Source organism: Pleurodeles waltl, chromosome 10 (genome assembly GCF_031143425.1).
Source record: "Pleurodeles waltl isolate 20211129_DDA chromosome 10, aPleWal1.hap1.20221129, whole genome shotgun sequence".
NCBI classification, from domain to species: Eukaryota; Metazoa; Chordata; class Amphibia; order Caudata; family Salamandridae; genus Pleurodeles; species Pleurodeles waltl.
Window position 1 is genome coordinate 632,341,891 of NC_090449.1, and position 15,674 is coordinate 632,357,564.

Sequence of the window (15,674 nt, forward strand, 5' to 3'; positions counted from 1 at the left end):
TGGTAACCCAGTCGCAAACGGGAAGGGGTCCCTATGGGACCCCTTCCCCTTTGTGACTGGACCAGATATTAATTTTTCAGGGCAGGGAGTGGTCCAAGGGATCACTCCCTGCCCTGAAAAACCGAAACTAAAGGTTTCGGATTTTTTTAAAGTGCAGCTCGTTTTCCCTTAGGGAAAACGGGCTACACTTTAAAAAAAAAAAAACCTGCTTTATTGACAAGCAGGTCGCTAACATGGAGGCCTGCTGACGTCAGCAGGCCTCCATGTTAGCGAGTGCCTATACTCGCAATGGGGCCGCAATTTGCGACCCACCTCATGAATATTCATGAGGTGGGTCATTGCGATCCCATTGCGAGTTGCAGTCGGTGTCTGAGACACCGTACTGCATAGCAATTTGCGAGTTGCAAATTGCGAGTCGCAGGGACTCGCAATTTGCAAGTCGCAAATTGCTTTTTTCGTACATCTGGCCCTATGTTTCATCTGTCTTACTGCAGCTTATGTTTTTTATACTAGGATTCAATTGCTTCAATAAATGCATTTAAATTCAGTTTGCATCTTGTGTCCTGCCTTGGAATATGTGAGCCACTGAGTAACTGAGCAAAAGGGGTATAATCTGTTCGCATGACTTCCCAGAGGAGTCAGAGTGTCAGGTTTAGGTTGCAACAAATGACTTTTTCCTTTCTAGGGTTGGACGGGGTACTGGGGGCTAACCGGGAGTCAGGTGTGTATTTGACTCAGGCTCCCATACTCGGTGGTGCTGCTGCCCCAAGCATGCAGTCCTATTACCATAATAGGAACTGCACAACATGGTGCTACCAACGCTGGTCAGGTACAAAGTTAACGTATCTCCTGAGTAACTCTCTCTCACATGCAAAATGGACCCTAATTACCTTTATATGAAGATATCCGTGGTATTAGGAAAAATGCCCCTCCGCTAAATAGGTAGTATCTATTTTAGCCTGTAGGTTGTTCAAGCTTGAACCTTAAAAAGATCCCCCATTTGGTGTTTTGATCGCCGAATTTTGCCCATTATGTATGGGACAACCACAACTGACAGTAATTCCTTTAAATTGTAGACAACCTGTCACACAATATTTACTTGCTAATGGGCTTGCTAATGTGGGTGGAGATGTTACGTTCGTGGTAGAGGCACACGATGTGTACAGAAAATACATTTTCTATTCATGGGTCACTTTTCCTGCTTTTCCTGCAACCAATACAAATATATACACTGTAGCAAATATACCTGCACAATACAGAGTTGTTCAGTATCAAGAAATACCATTACAATATCAGGAATACCATAATTGTTTCCAATGGGCCCTCCTACATGTTAAAGATAGCATTAGATTAAGACCCCTCAGTAAGGATGGGGCCTTATGACCAGTTCTAGCTGCCTACGCACCATTTCCAAACATACAAAATTTACAGGCAGTGGATGTGCGCCCACTATATAATAATCTAGTTGGAATATAGAGACAATTAATACAATCATAAAGTGGACTTTGAACACTGCCCCAGTGAAGCCTGCTCCAGCTGCTTCAGAGACCTCAGAGAAACAATACAATTTTAGAAATCGTGACGATTTCTCAGACACCTCCTGACAGGTATCGGTATACAGGGACTCGTCCGACAAACAGACCGAGAGAAGTGGGTGGTCAGAACACAGAAAAGAGTGAATGAAACCAAAAAAGGACTCACAATGCTCATCTGACATCATGATAAAAAAAGAAAGAGAAACTTCCACAACACAAACCTCAATTTGAAAAGAAGACAGCTCTGGCACTTTCAGCTAAGTATGCCACACACATTGAGAACACTACTGGAAAACAGGACATGGGCAGTGACTCTGCTAGACAGCGCGGCAAAGGTCACAATAGTACACCGGAATGTTCAAGAACTTCTGGAGGTGGCAGCAACTAATGACTACCTTGAAGTTGAAATCCCATACAAGCACGTCATCCCACCCAACAGGGTCAACAAACTAAAAATTAAAATTGAGGGGGACATAAGATACACAATTAAAATAATTTTCTGGGAAAGATGAACGCTAAGCTATGAAATTTCTGCCAAAATATAGCACCTGAAAGCCAGGATTTAAGCACACGTTTCATGTTAGACTCTCACTGTTGTTTTTATCGACTTCCCCAAGGGTATACGAACAGTTCAGGACTCTTCTCAGCCCCCGTGCAACATCAATATTACATGATATTGATCCTGAGGCGTTGTCCTATGTAGATTATATTTATATAGTGGACAATGACCTCAACACACATCTGGCCAGGGCAGATCACATTGTACTGGGATAAGCCAACCATGGCTACAAATTAAACTTAAAAAAAACTAAAATTGCTTTCCTCAGTGTCCTATTTCTGGGATATGAGCTTTCAAATGAGGGAAAAAATCTGTCACCACTACTTAGAGAAGTGTGGACACTACAACCACCAAAAAACATTAAAAAATTGCAATCCTTGTTTCGATTCTTTAATTTTGGCATAGCATACATTCCAGAGTATTCTCAGTGCTTAAAGCCACTTTATGATTTGATCCATCCTGATTTCTCAAGCAAACATTTGACATCACAACATACACAAATTCTAAGATTGTTACAGACTGGCATGGTTGAAGTAAAATGCTTACATACCTGAAAACAAAACAAATTTGGTGATCCGGCTCATTCCGAGTGCCATCGAATTTGCATATGTCACATTCAATGAAGGTGACATAGTACCTGTAGCATACACATCACACTTATACTCCAATGCTGAAATGTGTTTTGCACCAGCAGAAAAAATAGTGACTGCATTTCAGATGGTGGTCATAAAGGAGAAACCACTGGCCCAGAGTAAGCACATTATTGTTGTTACCACAATTCTAGCCCTTAGGGCTGTTACCAAAGCTAGCATTCAAACACCAAAGCACTGCATCCACGTTGGATATAATGGAGCACCTCTTTTAATTTCACTGATGTTGACTATGTTTTTGATCCAAAAATTCAGACCCAAGAATTTCTCCAATATGAACTTGAGTAGCCCATGCCCACTAATGGCATGCCTCTTGACCATTACAAAATCATCATTTATACTGATGGTTCAGCTCCACCAATTCCAGGTACCAAACACCAATATACCACGGCTTGCACAGTCATTTGTGGAGTTACGAGGGATGGTATCTTCCAACCTCTACAAATCGACTGGCAATCCCTTGGGGATTGAACAACACAACTTGCAGAGATAAAGCATTCCTTTTGACACTAGAACATAAAGATCCTGAACCTCCTATAATTATAGCTTGTGATTCATATTTTTGTGTCCAGTCCTTTAATGAAAACTTTTATTACTGGTGCCTTAATATGTTCAGAGATTCCAAAGGAAGCACCATAAAACACACATTTTTGTGAGGGAAGGTGGCAGGTCTCAAAGACAAATTAACACAGTCTCATGTAATACATACACTGGGCCACCAGCGAGTTGGAGTACACATTATAGGAAACTCATTGGCTGATGAACCTGACAAATCTGCAGCTGCTACGGCTTCTGTTGCTGCAATAATTCATTCTCATTGGAGGGTGGATGATGACATCTTAGCTGCTGTGACTGCTTTGGCTGATGGCAAGCCTTTACCAAAAGCATATCTTACCAAATATGCCTACTACTTAAGTGCCCAAAACATTCTCTTTGTTGCAATACCAGGTGTGGGTGATTATGTAATACCCACCCAAGATCATAGGCTGGAACTGATCAAAGCAGCTCATAAGGGTGTTGCTCCTGCCCATGCTGGTGTGGCAGCTACCATCTCTCATCTACAAAAATGTTACTGGTAGCATGGTCTATACAAACAGGCCAAGCAGTTTGTCCTTAGATGTGACATGTTTCAACAATTTAAAGTTTCTATTATCAAACGCCTACCACGACACCCCTCCTAATAGCAAAAAGGCCTATGCAATGTGTTTACCTGGACCATTGTGGTCCCTTAAATTCAGATGGTGCATACAAATACATTCTACTTGCAGTAGACTCTTGCTCAAGATTCCTATGGGTGTGGCCACAATGATCAGCTGATGCTTGAACTGTTATTAAACGTTTAAAAGTCTTTATCAGGACATATGCAATCACAGCATTCCACTTGAAATAGGCCCCTGCGTTTGCCTCTAGGGCCCACAGGGACATCACGGGAACGATGGATGTTGAGGTGCATTATTCCAGCCCCATCATCCTGAGGGAAATTCAGTAGTGGAAACAAAAAAGTGAACGTAAAGCAATCCTTAACAGCTAGAATACTAGGCTCAGGTCGTAGTTGCATCCATCACTTGAATGGAGTCCAGAGAGCATTAAATAATCTGCATAGAAGATCTTTGGGAAGTGTATCCCTTAAGAAGTCCTGTTCAGCATCCCTATGTGCATAGCAGATCTTGATGGTCCTGGCTCGGTGATGGCAGAAACACCCTTTGACATAAATGAACGTGCAACTGACTTTCAGGAACTACAGCAGTTCAGTGATGAACACTCATCAACACATGCCTCCATCCGTGCTGGTTCTTGGAATATGAGGTGCAAGAACTGTTATTCTACCACCACTGACTGGTTCAAAAGACTATTGCTTTGTCTCCATTGATCACATAAAGTTGCATCATTTGGCTGATCTGGCATATCAGACGTGAGGATTCCTGGATAGTTCTCTTGCACCTCTCACTACCATACAAGAGATACCTCTTCAAGCATTAAACAATGCTAAAATGATTTCCCTGAGTTTGGGAGGGTGGAGAATGAAGTTTTGTTGATTCCAGTTATGGCTACATCGACAAGAAATGTCCTAACTGTTAAAATGCAATTTACAAATGCAACACAAACAGATGGGATTGTCTAAAATTAACCCCCTTTGGATACATCTACCAGTTCTCTTTCACCTGCACCAGCTCCATTTTTTGCACAGACTGCTTCCGGGTATTTTTCCGACATTGATAATTTTTCTTCATCTTCTTGAGCACCAAATATTGCACCCACAACAGAACTATTTTATTTGTCAATGGTACTATTTGTGGATCATATTGGCAATGGTTGCTTTTTTTCTATGGATTGGATTTGTGCTTGTCTTTTTTCTGCTTACACATGGTAATTATCTTCCGGAGCGCTCTGCTGTTGAACTTGTAGATTAGGTTTTTAAAGCCTCATTTGTCTTCCCATAAAATGCAAAGAGATTTGTCACTTGTGAACATTTCTGCTGTTCCTGATGTGATTCTTGATGCCATTGTTTGGGATATAGTACCTTTCGATATATATGTGGCCTGACTGAAATGATATAAATTCCATATGTTTTAAAAATTTCAATGAGCGACGTTATTACACTTGGGGCTGTTTCTGATGACTGGGATGTTAAAACAGTTGATTCTATGTTTTCTGAGTTTGAATATTATACTGTGTTTGAAAGTGAAGATTTATATCTGAGTACTGCAAATTATGGGGAAATGATCTGTTGTCCATATCATGGACACCAGTTTTTACAATGAGCCAATACTCCCAGAGTAGTTATTAATTACACGCAAAGGGAGCATTGTTCAACACCAGCAGTGGAGGGGGCTCTAAAACATATGTACAGAAATTCACCTATTTTTCTGGGCATGACGTCACAAATGCTGAATAATATTATTTCAAACTACTTACATCAAAAGCAAGGACAAATATTCTGACAGGCAGTAAATTAATTTATTAAGACTGGTTTGTTTCCCAGTTAGCCATCCAAGGATATGAGTATTGGAAAAAGACAATTAACTTAAAAACTGTTTGGGGAACAAGAGATTGGCAGACGCAAGGAATGGAAGCTATATTTAGAGCATGTTTAATTCCATTGCAAATAATTTTCTTGAATGACACTGACCAGCAAACAACTTGCCTTGGGTTAGCAAAAGTAAAAGAAATGAATGTGCCCGGAATTCCCTCCATAGCCAACTTTGATAATTGGCAAAAAATTGTGAATAATTTGGATGAACAGCTCAATGGTTTGATTTACAGTGGTACTTTTGATTCATCACTCTCATGTCTCAATGGGTGGTTATTATAGCCAGTGGACACAAATAGTTGTCATGCACATTTTATCATCTCCATGTGAGGTTTTAGATTGGGCAGACCGAGCCTTGTTACGTCCCAACACGACATTCAGGTATCGTCACCACATACAGCGTGGGTACATTATGTCAATAATGGTTGCAAACATCAATGTTAATAGCTGTAAAAGAACACCTCTCTCACATTTCTGAAGACACAGAATTACAAGATGTTTTGCTAGGTCAAGAAAACCACGCTCCAAAAGATTTCTATATGCAAGATACAACACATTTGAAAGCGTTTGCAAATGGAAGCTGCAGCTCATTTAAGGCAAATAGTTAAGGAAAGCTTAGAGAAAGCTTTTGCAGTTGTCATGTTTGAAACATTTTCAGGTTGGCAGGTTTGAACAGTTAGGAGATAGTTACATCTAGGTGGTGTTGGAGCTGCCCTTTGAATACAAATGTGGGAATGGTAAAAAAGGGTTTTTTTCTCAGGGGAAGCAAATGTGAAACTTCTGTAAGCCATTCAATGATTAGCAAACAGATGGCATTGCACAATGCTTGTAATGGGTTGGTAACTAACTTAGCTTGCTACTTGAAGGGCATTCCTGTCTCTGTGATCTGCCTGGTATTTCAGTTACCCTTCAATGGGCATTACTTGATGCTGAGAAATCAAGGCTGTTGTGGGATGAGAGCAGGTGTTGCATATGTAATTTCTGTTTCTCAAACAGTGAGCTGTTGTGGAAATATACTTTTCCCACCCACCCAGGATATAAAGGTATCAGATTTGTCACCTCACATTGCTACTCATTATGTCAATTTCAACAAGCTGAGCAGACTGAAAACACTATTATTTCAAAAACATGTGGCACTCACATCTGCCCATGAGACACGAGACCTGCAAGTGGCAAGGTTGTTTGCTAAGATATAGACCCTTTCAAATCCGAACTTTCCAAAACACTTTGGTGAATTACTAAGTTGCATTTTTAATGCATTTAACACCTCAGGGATTGTACACTTTTGTAAGGCTGGATCTGGATTTGTAAGTACATTCCAGACTCTTTGGAGTAATACCTTCAGCATTCACTCACTTTTTTCAAGTGTTTTTTAGGTGTTTCCCAATTGTTTTGGCATTAATTGGTGTATCTTGCTGTTGCTATTTCTAATTTGCAATTGCTGTCCCAACTCAACCAAGAGGAGAGATGGGGCTCCCACCAGCCTAATTAGGTTGTTGTGATCACATGATGCAGTACTTTGGAGCATCACACTGGATGAACTTGCAATTGTCAATTTGACCAGTATTCTGCTGTGGGCAGCCTGATTTCCATTGCTTACTTTGTGCTTACGAGCATGCACTGGACGCGTGACTTGTCCTACAAAAAGTACTTTCTGTCAACCGCCCGCGCCACCTCCTCACCATCTCTTTGTCTGTTTCTTTAAATCCCCGCCGCTGCCTCCCCTGCGGACCCTCCCGCCTCCCCCCTCCTCCTCACCGTCTCTTTAAATCCCCGCCGCTGCCTCCCCTGCGGCCCCTCCCGCCTTCCCCCTCCTCCTCACCGTCTCTTTCTCTGTTTCTTTAAATCCCCGCCGCTGCCTCCCCTGCAGCCCCTCCCGCCTCCCCCCTCCTCCTCACCGTCTCTTTCTCTGTTTCTTCAAATCTCCGCCACTGCCTCCCCTGCGGCCCCACCCCCCCAGCCTTCCCATTCGACCAGCCTCCCCCCTCCCATCTACCACTCCCACCCTCCCCTCCCCTCCCCTCCCCTCCTTTTTATGGCAGCCATGGCGCGGCTGCGCAGCGGGCGCGCCGCTGGCAAGCCCATCTGCGCCCATCCGCGCCAAGACCTCACCCAGCGCCAGTTCCCCTGGCCCTCCCAGACAAATCTACTCACCCTCCACTCACTCAACCCAGGTCCCCGCACCACGTGAACCCCTTCCAGCCCCACACTCACTCATGGCCCCTTCACCTGCCACACCTGTCATTTCTCCTGCTCCACATCCCTCACACCACACACCAACCATAGCGACCCCCCTTTCAACAAACGCAACACCCCCAATGCAATACTCACCTGCTCTGCCCCCACCCCCACCAACCAACCCCGCCACACACCAGCCCACAACCAGAACACAACCCGCAACAACACCCTCATGCACTACACCAATACTGCCCACCACAACCACCTCAACTGCCTGCTCCTCAGCACCCGCTCCCTTCACAAACATGCCATAGAACTCTGGGACCTCATCACATCTCACTCACCTGACATCGCCTTCCTCACGGAAACCTGGACTAACCCCTCCGCCGAACCCGACATAGCCATCGGAAAAAAAATCCTTCAAATGGATTCCCCCAGAGACCAGAAAGACAGTCACCCATGCACTTATCAGCAGCAGACTAGACTACGGCAACGCCCTCTACGCCGGCACCACACTCAAACTCAAACGCAAACTGCAGAGAATCCAGAACACAGCCGCACACCTCGTCCTTGGCCTCCCCCTCCACGAAAATATCTCACCACACCTCAAATCCCTTCACTGGCTCCCATAGACAAAAGAATCACATTCAAGATCCTCATCCACGCTCACAAATCCCTCCACAACACCGGCCCAACCTACCTCAACGAAAGAGTGAACTTCCACACTCCCACACGCAACCTCCGATCACCCGACCTCGCCCTAGCCACAGTCCCCCTCATCCAACGCACCACCACAGGAGGCAGGTCCTTCTCCTACCTCGCCCCCAAAACCTGGAACTCCCTCCCCACCTACCTTCGTAAAACCAAAGACCTCCTGCTCTTCAGAAAGAGCCTCAAGACATGGCTGTTCGAACAGTGACCCTCCCTGCCCCCCCTCCTTTTTTGATTCCCCCCCCAGCGCCTTGAGACCCTCATGGGTGAGTAGCACGCTCTATAAATTTTTGTTGATTGATTGATTGATTGATTTATAAATTGGATGATGTTCTGATGAGAGATCATTGCTGGAGTTGTCCAATAAGATTGTGGTTGCAACGTGATGCCTCCTTTGAGCCACACTCCATGACTTTGGCTCCTGGTGCCCAGACATCTTTCACAACACGGATCGTTGCCTTCTCGCTATGGTTACGGCTGAAACAATGGATCACGTGTGGTCCTTTAATCTTTTAAATAAGGCTCTTGTGGTTTTATCATCTTTCGAAGTGGGGTCTATCATGAATTCCATCTCTACTACCATGCTTGATGACCTTATTTAGGATCCTAATGGCTTTTAATTGGCACCTTTTTCTCCAAACAATGAAATGCTTCAATTCAGCCTTATGGTTTGTCTTGTTCTTGTTGTCGAGATGGACGACCTTTTTTATTTGAGTCTCAGATTTATAGTTTTTTAGTACTTTTATCATTGAAAGTTTTTCGATTTCAGAGCTTTTATGAGCCTTTTATAAGCTTTTTTAGGTACTGGACTCCGCACTTCTCTTCCAGCAAAGGAAGAGTGTTGTAGGCTGCCTTTAGCACCTAAGTTGGGCACCCTTATTTTAGTCTTAGTCCCATAGCCTGTGCTTTTTTACATTTATATGCCTTTTATTCATTTCATATTTTTTTAGCACAGCCAGCTTTTAGCTTGTTGTTTTTATATTTTAATCAGCTGTTTCTTTCCAAGCAACATAGTTGTTCACACTGCACATTTTTATCAGCATTTGAACACAAGGCACTTTGTTCCCTATTCAAAGCATTCTTGTATTGCACATGATACACTAAGTCATATTGCCACTTCAGGAGATAAGGAGTCAGTCCCCATTTTCTAGACACATTAGTATGTCAGGCCTGTTCTTAGAACTCTGTATGCGTTGTTATACAAACAGCATATAGGCCTAAGGGGGGCAGAGGGTATTCCAGTCATGGCCATCCTGGAAGGAACACTATTCCACAGACAGCTTTGCTGACACTGACTCTTTAGCTTTGAGAGAGGATTGCCATCCAGACAACAGGGAGACCCTTGCCATCCTTCTCAGGTTTGAGGTCCCGGTTTCTCCCTTAGTTTAGAACAGGCAGAAGGTTTACCACTGTTATGATCTCAGACCTAGACAGAGGATGAAGGAAGGTATCTCTAGACTCTCAGGAATCAAATAAAATGGTTGTTTATCCCCTTTACACTGGTTGTAATGATGATTACTGCACTATGTTTATTCTGCCTTATTATTGTTCATGCTTTTTTTTATACTAGGATGCAATTGCTTCAATAAATGCTTTGTAATTCAGTTTGTATCTCATGTCTTGCCTTGACATATGTGAGTCACTGAGTAACTGAGTGAAAGGGGTATGTTGTGGAGTTGACTGAGTCTCCCACACTCTGTGGTACTGCCCCCCTCAATATGCAGTCTTATTACCATAACAGGAGCTCCACGAAAATCCCCCCAAGAAAAATTACACAAAACTCCAGGTGATAGAGTCCCCAGGGTCAAAATTGTCCTGGTGAGGGTGGCCATATGTGTGCCTCCACCTTTATTTAAAAGACTGGCCCTGGTGGACAGGGTTCCCAGGGCCTAACGTGGATTGGGAAGGGGGGGCTACTCGGCTCCCTCATCTTTGTTTAAGTAAACTGCCCTGGGGGATGGGGTTCCTGGAGCTGATCACTGCTTGGGAGGCAGCCCCCTCTCCTTTAATTTAAAAAAATTCCCTGGAGGTTAAGGTTTCCAGGGCCAGGCCATATGGCCACCTGTCTTCGGCCGTGCGCAGCATAGGGTTGGCTGTATGGGGGTGTGTCACTGCAGGGCCTGGCCGCAGGCTGTATGCGGCAGGGGGGTTGCATTTACATACGGTAATAAACTATTGCTTAATGTTAAAAAAAAAAGAACAAGGTTAAAGTAACGTTACTGTTAGGTGTGGAAAAAGAATCATTTTTTTGTTTTAAAATTTCTTAGAAGTAGGATACACCTTCAAGCCCTGGAGAACCCATCCCCAGGGCCAAAACATATTTATTAAGGGGAAGGAAAAGCCAGCCTAACTCCCCGAGCCTAAGTTGTCCACAAGGACCCCTTCCCCTGGGTCCTAATTCCAATAAAAAGAGGTGAGATGCTCCATGGCCCTCCTCCCTGCACCTTAATAGGCCCCTGGACCCCATACCCTGGGGACGCATTCCATTAAAAAGGGGAGTGGGGCCAACATGGCTCACTCCTCGAGCCTTTTATGGTTCCTGGGACGCCATTCACCAGGACCTCTCTAAATTATAGGTAGGTGCCCATCTGGTGCACCTGCCAAGCAACACATACTAAGGGGAGGGGTATGCATGACCCCCCCAGCCTTCTCAAGCCTCGAGGACCCCATCCCCTGGGGCTGTATCTTTTTTTAAAAGGGAGGGGGCCACATGGCCCCACTCCATAACCCTCATTAGGCCCTATGCAACCCGTCTCCGAGGGCTGAATTGAACTAAAAAGGGGAGGAGTCTGTGTGGCCTCCCTCTTCGTATCTTCATAGGCCCAGGGGAATCCATCCCCAGGGCCATATCTTATTTAAAATGGGAAGGGTTGCACAGCCCCCCTCCCTGAGCCTTTTCAGGCCCCTGGGACCCAATCCCCGGTTGGCCACGGATGAGACCCTTGGTGCCACCCGGGGCACCCACAAACAACACATTTGGGTCCACGAGGGCTACCAACAAAGCCCCCCACAGCTCCATTCAACTCCTTGCATGGTGGTGCAGCTGGCAATGCTCCTGCCCAGAGGGTACAGATATCTATACTTGCTCTCTCTGGGCTGGAGCAGTATGTGTTCTGTTTCCCTGTCTGCAGGAGTGCGAGCAGGGAAACAGAATGGAAGTCTGCTTCCATCTGGCAGGAGATTTAAAAAAGCTTCCACCAGATGGGATCAAACATATGTTTCCATGCCCTCTCTGGTGCACGCAAGGAAAATACTGTGTCCTGGGGGTGGGTTCCCCGGGAGTCAATACCTGAGCCGGCTCCAAGGAATAGGTCCCTGTGGTGTTTAAATCTCAGGGAAGGGGACTGCGTACCTCCTCCCTTTTAATTACTGTGACACTCTGGGGATGGGCCCCCCAAGACCTTTTTAGGCTCAGGAAGAGGCTGCACACCCCCTTCTTTTTTTTACCATTGCCCAAGGGGGATGGAGTCTCTGGGGTCCCTGGGGCCTCTCAGAGACTCAGGGAGGGGGGCCACATGTCCCCTCCTCTTCAAAATATAAAGTTTCTATGGACCAAGGCCCTGGCCCACCCGGGTTCTTTTGTCTTTAAAAATGTGTGGACTCTTTTTGCCTCAGATTTGAAAATCCTCCATGAATCTGTGGCAACATTTTTTTTTTAAAGCATTTTTGACTCCAGGTGTGGCCTCCTGGAAACTCACAAGCAGGCCTAGGAGGTCAGAATATCCCTACTCTGCTCCCTTTTGTCTTTTTTAGCCTTTTTCTTAGGACTCAGTAATGAGTCCTAAGATGAATGCCACCACATCCTGGTGGAAGTGGTGGCAGCCAACCAGATCTCAGTTTGAGATCTGTCAGATCAGCAGAGGCTTTGCGTCCATAGATATACAAAGTTTAAGAGCATTAATTACTCAAAAACTGCTGCATACATTTACACTAAATCACAAAGAAAAAAACTCTTTCTGGGCCAAGATCTAGCTTTCTGCCAAATTTAGAGTGAATAAGTTAAGTGGTTTTGGCTGTAGCTGTGTTTAAAGTTCCTATGGAAAATGAATGGGTAAAACACCTTTTGTGACTCCCTCTTCTTTTCAGACCCCCTTGATGGATCACTCCAAAACTTTCCATGTGCAAACTGGTCAAAAAGTAGCACTTTTTTCAAAAGCTTTGTGGAGATTCGTCAAACATCCCTTAAGTTATTAGCAACACAAAATAGGCATTTTCAGTGGTTCTGTGAGTGGGTGTATGAGTGCTGTGTAGGTCTGTGAGTGGGTGTATGAGTGGCATTGTGGGTCTGTGAGTGGGTGTATCAGTGGTTGTATGGTGTGTGAGTGAGTGTGTGAGTAGGTGTGTGGTTTGGTCTGTGAGCCGGTGTATGTGCTTTTTTTAAATTTGGATCTGGATCCACAGATCCACCCAAATCCAGGTGGATCCATGGATCCTCGTGCACTAAAAAAAGTTTTTGGACAGTTTCTGGTACATGAGGTGTCCTCCACAGACCCACCCATCAGTCCCATGGGTCAGGGGATCCCTTCTATCACTTTTCGATTTTATTTTCCTTGCTGGAAATTTAGTCCCAATGAACAAAATGGCAGCTGCAACTTTCCTCTCACGTTGCAGCCAACCAACCATGGCATTGCTGTTGGCAAGTGGATCAGCAAATCCACCCACATCTGTGGAGGATCTGTGGTGGATCCGCATCTCCAAACTACTGAACATATTTACACCAAATTACAAAAAGAGCTATTTCCTGACCATCATCTAGTATTCTGCCAAATTTGGTGTAATTCTGTTAAGCAGTTTGGGCTGTAGTCATGTCTAAAATCCCTTTGGGGAATTGCATGTGGAAAACAAGTTTTGCACCCCTCTTTTTCTCAGCCCCCACATGAAGATAATTTCCTGAGTGCTCCAGGGGGTATTTACTCCAGTTTCTTCCTTTAGGAAATGTTGTGGCCAAACCAATTCAGAGGTAACATTGTTCAAACATGGTTGCAAGGTTGTTTTATATTCTCCATTCAAAAACACAAATCATAACTGGTTACTGTTCTCAAATAGTGTTTCACTTGGCACTTTTTCTGCCTGATAGTAAAACAACACTAGAAATGAGGTATTTAATAGGAAATCCAAACAGGCAAAATACAATTAGCTTTTGATATAGCACTTAACTAGCATTTTTTGTGAGGATTTGGGTGTATTATATAGTATCGCTGTGCAGACTTACCATGTAATACACTCACAAAAACCATCTTGGGTCAAGTCAAGCTGATTTGTAAAATCTTAAGCTTAAGCATGGGTAGCTATGGCTTTGAGCAGCAAGGCTTAAACAAAGGGACTAGTGTAAAGCATTTAACAGTAGGAAAACAATGAAATAAGAAAGCCACACAACATGCAAGAAATCTAAAGCCAATTTATAAAAAAATATTATATTTTAATGAATTTTTTGAGATTCAGATGAGCTAAATTCACTGGTGACTTCTAGCGGTACATATTTTTTTCGAAAAAAACTTAAATCTTAGGACAACTGCAAAAAACAATGGTGACAGTAAAGTTTGTAAACTTTTTTAAAGTTTGTAAGAGTTAGTTTGACAACTCTGGCCGACTTAGGTTAACAAATCGGACAGGGTTGAAGTCTGGGTGGCCAATTAGGAGAACTTGAACAGTTACCTGGCCACCCTATCATTTCCAGCCCAATTCCAAACTTTTTATCACAATCACCATAGATTTCAATGGAGTACTCCTGATGCTGTGGATGCAAGAGATGGAAGATGCTCAAAGATGCTCCGGGTGCTTTGTGGTTGATGGGTTGCCTTTGTGGTTATTCCTTGGTTTACGGGTCAGATAATGCGACTTTAGCCTTTGAGGTCAATGACCCTTAAAGTCCTCTTTGAGACAGTAGAAGGGTAGCTGCAGCTTTGTCAACAGTGATCCCAGCGATATCCCTTGGTGGACGCTGGTGTCCCTCTTGGGTGACCAGTCTGGAATCAGATGACACTTGTGGGCCGGCTTACTCAGATGCAATATTTGGCCATTGAGGATCTGTCTTGTGGGGTGCTCGGTGACAATCGGTGACAGTTCTTTTGAAGTGGCTGCTGACTTCCCAAAGTGAGCTGCTTCATATTTGATGCCCCTGTTGCTGGTTTCAAGGGGTCAGCCGACTGACCCTTGGAGTCACTTTTTTGGTCTGGGACTAGGGAGCAACTTTTCCCCAGGCAGGCCACAGGCACAGTTCTCCCTTTGCTAGCTCAATGAGCGGCTGGTGCAGCCTCCGTTTGGCAAGTCCAGGGGTCAATAGGGCAGCAATTCTTTGTTCCTCATTCCAGTTCTGGCATGATCTGAAGTTCAGAATGCCAGGGGTGCCATATTTTTACCAGAAAGTGCTCTGAGGGGATGGTGCTGTCACTAGCCAATGGGCCACCAGGTCCCCTTCCTCCTGGTGATGGCTTTCCACACATGTATAATCTAGCAATCCCAGAGTGCCCTATTTTGCCTGATCTCATGATGTCTGAACCCTTCTGTTGATGTTGGGAGCCTGATAGAGGTGTGGGTACCTGTGGGCTACACATCCACAGGAAAACAGGTTTGGGCACTGGTCTCCCCTCTCTGTCCTTCCCACAGCCTGCCTACCTGAATGAATGGCAGCCCCTCAAGAGTGTGGTCACTGTTTGCCCATCAAACAAGGTTTTGCCTTTGACTCACCTTTTGGGCCAACACCCTGAATGCCTTCCTACGAGGTTGAGGTAACACCTTGCCCTATAGTAGGATGATATTGTTCCTAAGCCTGAGAGTTGTTCACATTAGTCTCCAGGAGGGCAGAAAATGGTCTGGAGTCCAGTGACCATGTGAGGCCACTGGACAAACTGGGTCATGGAGTGGTAACTTTCTAAAAGCTCCATTTTTTTAATAGTGACATTAAATTAGACTTAGGCATCAAATCAAATGTATTGCCATGATTAATTTGATAACTTATAGTACTCATCTAAGTAGTTCCATTCAGAAGTTACCCGGGCTGAGGGGTCAGC